The sequence below is a fragment of the Kogia breviceps genome, chromosome 2 (genome assembly GCF_026419965.1).
Source record: "Kogia breviceps isolate mKogBre1 chromosome 2, mKogBre1 haplotype 1, whole genome shotgun sequence".
Taxonomy (NCBI): Eukaryota; Metazoa; Chordata; class Mammalia; order Artiodactyla; family Physeteridae; genus Kogia; species Kogia breviceps.
In genome coordinates, this window is record NC_081311.1 from 3,337,563 (window position 1) to 3,344,218 (window position 6,656).

The 6,656-nt window shown below is 42.4% G+C and overlaps 1 long non-coding RNA gene across 2 annotated transcripts; it reads left to right on the forward strand.

The window, feature by feature from the left end:
• Nucleotides 1-1,217: 1,217 nt before the first annotated feature.
• LOC136793673 (uncharacterized) lies at nucleotides 1,218-6,656 on the forward strand. Of its 2 annotated transcripts, XR_010839284.1 has the most exons (5): nucleotides 1,218-1,279; nucleotides 1,579-1,683; nucleotides 2,450-2,673; nucleotides 4,475-4,681; nucleotides 6,601-6,656. It is a non-coding gene; the product is annotated as an uncharacterized lncRNA (long non-coding RNA). The 2 variants fall into 2 exon arrangements; XR_010839283.1 differs by lacking the exon at nucleotides 6,601-6,656 and having other exon boundaries at nucleotides 4,475-5,010.

Genomic DNA, 6,656 nt, shown 5'->3' on the forward strand with positions numbered 1-6,656 from the left:
GTCAGTCGTCCTGACACAATTTGTTGACCTGTCCATCCTTCTACACTGTTTGAATAGTAGCATTAGAACATGAACATTACTGTACGTTTTATTCACTTTTGGAGACTCTATTCTGTTGCCTGGATTTACATAACCATTTTTATTTCTGTATCATATTGCCTTTTTTTAAAAAAGTTACTTCTTTAAATTATCATTCAGGAAAATTGATTTTTTTTCTTTTAGTTCTAGTAGCTTCTTTTTCCGTTTTCTTTTTAGTTCTATTTATTTTCTTTTTGTTCTACAGTTCTGTGAATTTTAGCACACGGTTGTATGTATTAAACTGCTTTAACTAACGTAGCTTTATCATATGTTTGTTAATGCAATTACTCTTCTCGTACGAAAGTTGTTGGCTCTTTCCATATCACCATTTTAGATTTTGGCCAATTAAAAAAAATTCCTGATTTTTAAAATCTGTGAATTTTAGGAGAATTGATGTCTTTTCACTATGGAGGTATGTTCTTCTACTTAAGGCTTTTTTTTATGTCCCTTCATTTAGTTAAATGTGTTTCCAATGTGCTTCTGTTTGCTTCTTAACGTTTATACCTAAGACTCTTGTCTGGTTTCTTGCTCTTGTGAATGAGAAATCCCCTTCCAGTACATTTTAAAATCTATTTATTATAAAGAAAAGTTATTGATGTTTCAATAACAATTTCATGACCAACAATATTAGTAATATTTTATTATTTCTGGTAGTTTTTTGGTATCTTGACTTTTTTTTCCAGAGATGCACTATATTCTCTGCTTTACTAATTTGTGTTATCTTTGCATGCTCTTCCTCCCACCTGTGTTCGGTTCATTCTCTTTTTCTTATCCAACTTCTTGAGTTGGAGATTTAGATTATTTTTCTTCAGCTTTTTAATATGCAACCAAGGCTTTCTTTTTTTCTCCCAATACTGCTGTAGCTATATCCCCAATGATTTTGTGTGTTGTTTCTTATTGGTCAGTTTTAAATATTTTTATTTTTATAATTTATAATAAACAATATACTAAGTAGTAATAAGTAAGTAAAAATTTATAATTACAATTTCTTTTGATTTTTTCTTTCTCATTCTTTGCCTTCTATTTGGTTTTTAAAGTTTTTTCCTCTGCTCTCTTGGTTTGTAAACATTCTGTTATTTTGATGACTACTTAACTTTTTAACCTGTGTATTTCTGTCCTCCTCTAGAAAAATACGAGGATTTAAGAAGACGTTAGTCATTTCTTATGTTGAATGAATAACACTGGCCTCCAAAATGTCACCGTTAAGTATTATGTTGCCTTTTGGTGTGTGTGCAGACATGTGCATGTGTGTGTGTGCACACATGCACCATTTAAGGATGAATCTAACCTATTAAATTGTTTTTTACATCAGAAAAGAACTTTCAATTTTATAAACTTTCTTCATGAATCTGTTTCTCACATTCTTGTCTTTGATCTACCGATCAAAAGATTAACAGATTTTCTTGTGTCAAATCATCTAAATGGTAATTGAAATCATATCTATTCTTTATTCATTTTTGCAAAAAATACTTCCTGGGCATCACTCATGTGCTGTTCTAGGCAACAAGGATGAGGAAGGAAGACCATCACCGTCTCCCAGCTTGCTTTTGTACATATCACAGACAAGAAGCCACAACTAAACAAGATGTTTGACAATTCACCGAGGTCAGTAGCACTTTGAAGGAAGTGAAGAGGGGAACGTGATGGAGACTTAGGCGTTGCTGAGAGCATCTTGAGGCTGTGAGCGTTCAGCATGAGGTGAAGGCTTTCAGGCGCCTTGCTTTGAAAGCTGCTTTACTCATCATGAATATTCTTTTTGTTAGCACACTTTTACTTCCAATCTTTCTGTTTCTTACAGCATATATTTGAATTTTAATTTAATATACTTTTTAGGTGGTGAATTTATCCAGTTTATATCTATTGTGACAGATGTATTTTTAGAAGGCGTTATGCATGATTTTATGTTATTGTTTCCATTTTTTATGCTTCCTTTGTATTCTTTTTTTTGCTTACACGGTCTGAGTGTGTGAGAGAGACACAGAGAGAAAACTGGACCGGAGAGTGAGTCTGTCTAGTAAATATTTGGGAAGATTATGTTTCATTTTAGTTTTTTTAGGGGTTACTTTCATAATGTTAAAAAATTGCTTATACTTCTATTTCTTGATTGATCAACTTCAAATAAAACCGATTTGTCCCAACCCATGAAAGATGGGGAAATATGTGGCTTTATATCCTCTTTTTCCCTCCCCATCTCTGGATTATTGTTAGTTTGTAATAATTTTAGTATTTTTGATTAAAATAAAACAGTATTGACTTTCTGCTTTATCCCCATAATTCTTACAATCTCTTTATCTTGATTCCATATTTAAATACATGCAATGCTCACCACAGTTCATATTCTCATTCCTAATTTCCTTATTTATTTTCCTAGATTTCATCTAGCCTTTGTTCCATGAAGGGCTCACGGATGCTATAACTGAGAAAAAGTTTTCTATTCAGTGTGGACACAAACCAATTGGCTGGGTGTGAAACCCTGGAGTCATACTTCTTCCCCCCAATCTTTGGAGGATAGTGTTTCTCAAAGTGTGGTTTTCTGGGACCCCTGCAACCTCAGAATTATCAGAGATTATCATATGGACCAGCAATTCCATCGTAGTGAGTCAGAGGTTCTGAATGTGGGGTTGGGAATACTGCTCTTTAAAGAGGCACCAGAGGCCCACCCATCCGCAGCTGAGGCTCAAGCATCAGTGCAGCCTGAATTGTTCTGTGGGCCCCTGGCTCTGAACCGTGCGCACAAAATCTCGGATCATCCAGGAATTCACCTTTGTAAGTTGATTTCTTTGTTCTGGTTCCTGTCCCTCTGGATATATCTTAGTGTTTACAGTCTTGTATCATTTTTTTCACTGGATTTGGGGATCAGGTCTTTCCTTAGTTTAGGAAAGTTCCTTCCATGATATCTGGGAATGATTTTTTTTTCTTTTTTCTTTTTTTCTTTTTTTTTTGTGGTACACGGGCCTCTCACTGTTGTTGCGTCTCCCGTTGCGGAGCACAGGCCCCGGACGCGCAGGCTCAGCAGCCACGGCTCACGGGCCCAGCCACTCTGCAGCACGTAGGATCCTCCCGGACCGGGGCATGAACCCGCGTCCCCTGCATCGGCAGGCGGACTCTCAACCACTGCGCCACCAGGGAAGCCCTGGGAATGATTTTATGTTCTGCTCCATGTCCTCTCCCTCTGGGGACCCGTCCTCCCAGCCCCTCTCTCTATCCTTGCTCTGATTAGTTTTCTTCATAGCAGTTGATAGTATCTGAACTTGGTTCATTTCCTTGCTTCTTCCCCGTCTTTATGATAAAGTCAGCTTTAGGGAGCTGGCAGCTTCCTCACTGCTTATGTCTGGGGTCCTGGAACAGCACCTGCACGTAGTCAGAACTCAATTATTCAAGAGTTTTAGAAGGAACAAATGAATGACTACATGGAGAATGAATGAAGTAGCCGCATCTGTGTTAGAACTGACTGAGTCTAGATTGGAACCTGATGTCGTTCTCTCACGTGCATCACCTCCTCCTTGTAACCCTTCATCTTTCCATAGCATTCTGTGAAGTTTCCACAGGCTTGGCATTGTCTGTTCAGATTCCTGCCGCGTTTTTTTTTTTTTTTTTTTTCGGTATGCGGGCCTCTCACTGCTGTGGCCCCTCCCGCTGCGGAGCACAGGCTCCGGACACGCAGGCCCAGCAGCCATGGCTCACGGGCTCAGCCGCTCCGCGGCATGTGGGATCCTCCCGGACCAGGGCGCGAACCCACGCCTCCTGCATCGGCAGGCGGACTCTCAACCACTGCGCCACCAGGGAAGCCCTCCTGCCGCTTTAATTGAGGTTTTCGTTTAGGTAACAGTTTTGTTATCTTAAATCTCATCCCCTTCTGCTATTCTTCATTTTTATCTCTATTTTGTGATGTTCTCTGTTTTATCTCTTATAGTTCTTCTCTCAGGTATTTCTTCCATATTCCATTTTCTCTTAAATTTATCTGAGAATATAAAGAAGCATTTGCCTGGAAGATATTTTTCCCCGTCTTTGGAACAATTCTTTGAAAGCATGTCCTTTGTCAGCCTTTTTCCTGACTGTTCTATTTTCACTTGGGTCATGTCTTTGTCAGACCTTTATTGAAGAGCACTGCTCATCTTCCAGTGGGAAGTTACTCAAGGGTAGTCTGAGCCACAGCAAGGAGAGGGAGTGAGCTAGTGAAATAGTCACCTTGGTTTCTCATCTGTTCTGCATCATTGTCTAATTTAGGAGCAGGTTTTTCTGCATTTTCCCATTTTTCACTTTGGCATGCCCTCGGAATGCATCCCAGTAAACTCATATTTTTAGTGGGTTTTTGTTGTTGTTGTTTAATTAGGGTTGAATGATAAATAGTCACAAAACTGATTGTCATTTTTCCTTCTCTCCTGTTTTTCTCCAGGTTGGAATTCAAAGCCGAGAGCGCTTCCACAGAGGACCCATCTTCCGCAATGCCTTCCTTCCCATTCTGCTTCCTCCCAGTTTTTTCAAGACCCTCTCATTTTCAGTGGCATCTGTTTGCTGTCCTGGCTCTGCAGAGAGATGCAGGGTCCACCCTGGATGCTGGATGTGGTTCTGTGTCGCTGTCGGCCATCACGTGTTTTTTGAGGTTGCCATCATTTACTACCTTCACTGAAGCTGGAGCTCACTTTCCATCCTTTTTGCTTTCACTGGTGGATTTTAGAAAAGCAAGCCTGACTTTACCCCCTTTTTACTGGAGCAACTTTGAAAAAGTGGAGTGTGAAGTCCAGCTGGCTTTGGGTGGGGTCCAGTGACAGAACTGCTCCCAGCTCAGCTGCCCCTATTGCTTGATCCATATGACCCCGTGTGGTTCTTCTATGGTTTTGCTAAAACTGGAAAGAAGTTACAGCCAGCACGAGTATAGTGTTTATAATGATTTGTTTTGAGTAACTCGCTGGTATTTCAGGATTCAGCAAATGCTGATAATTTGTGAGTAACTGCTGGAGCAGAGAAAACTAACATTTAATGGATACCTACTAGGTGATGATTGCTTTACATCTGTTATCCTTCAATTTAATCTTCACAGCAACCCTACTGGCTGGGTATGATTATCTCCTTTTTTTTTTTTTTTTTTTTTTTTCAGTACGTGGGCCTCTCACTGCTGTGGCCTCTCCCGTTGCGGAGCACAGGCTCCGGACGCGCAGGCTCCGCGGCCACGGCTCACGGGCCCAGCCGCTCTTCCCGGGCCGGGACATGAACCTGCGTCCCCTGCGTTGGCAGGCGGACTCTCAACCACTGCGCCACTAGGGAAGCCCCTATTACTTCCATTCTGTGCACCAGGAAACGTGCCGGAGGTCGCCTTCCTGCTGGGATCTGATTCTGAAGCAAGTGTTCGTTCTCTGGAGCCCTGAGGGCCTCTGTGTGGAGGCGTCTCCATTGCTGTTTCTTGTCCTTCTTGGCAACATTGGCCTTATCAGGGCCTAAGTGAATAAAAGCTTTGCCATCGTGTTCGTCTTTATGAATGTCAACGCAGAGGGTACCCAGTGATCTTACCCATGGGTTAAAGCTGTGAAGTCGAAAGGATTAAGACAGCAGTTAAAAACAGGTAGTGTGTCCCCAGCTGCCCGTTACATAGTAGTTACAGCTGCTGGGCTACAAGGGCGCTAAGGAGGAGTACAGGCGCCTTTTGTCTCTTCGAGCCCCGTGTCCACATTCGTGTCTCCGCACAGGCTGCTCCGTGAATGAACAACTATCCTCTTACCCGACTCTCTCACCCCCATGGCACGCGTAGCGTCTGCGCCAGGTCGTGGGTGCTCAGTAGACGCTGGCTGGCTGGCTGGATGATGGGGAAGTCGGTGCAGGCTGCTAACTCAGAACACTCACCCCTGAAGGCCCCCACTTACACTTCCAAGACTCTCCCACCCTTAACCCTGCAGTTGGGGAATCAAACCTGCTTTGCTAGGTGTTTCTTGGGTGTCAGACTTTCTCCCCGAGAAGAGCTCTTACTTGAGGAGGCGTTACGGGGGGAGGAAGAGTTGAAGGAGGTGGGTACATTCTAGGAGGTGGTGTCATGGCCCCAAAGATGGAACCCGGGAGTGCACCATGTGACACGGTAAAGGGCAATTAAAGTTGCAGATGGAATTAAGGTTGCTAGTCAGCTGACCTTAAGATAGGGATGTTATCTTGGCTTATCCAGGTGGACCCAAATAATCACAGGGTCTTTAACATTGGAAGAGGGAGGCAGAGGAGACGGTCAGAGTGATGCAGCATGACAGGGACTCCATCCACATTTGCCAGCCCTGAAGGCGGAGGAAGGGGCCGTGAGCCAAGGAACGCGAGCGGCTTCTAGAAGCTGGAAAAGGCAAGGCCGTGGTTTCTTCGCCCAGAGCCTCCAGAAGGAGCTCAGCCCTGCAGCCATCCTGATTGTAGCTCAGCCAGACCCACGTGAGACTGCTGAGCTATAGAACTATAAAATATATATAATAGAATGATATAATTTATATAATAAACTATAAAATAATACATTTGTGTAGTTTTAAGCCATTACGTGTGTGTAATTTATTACAGCGGCAGTGAGAGACCGATACGTAAGAGAGCACAGTTTGAAAAAGCTGGGATCGCAG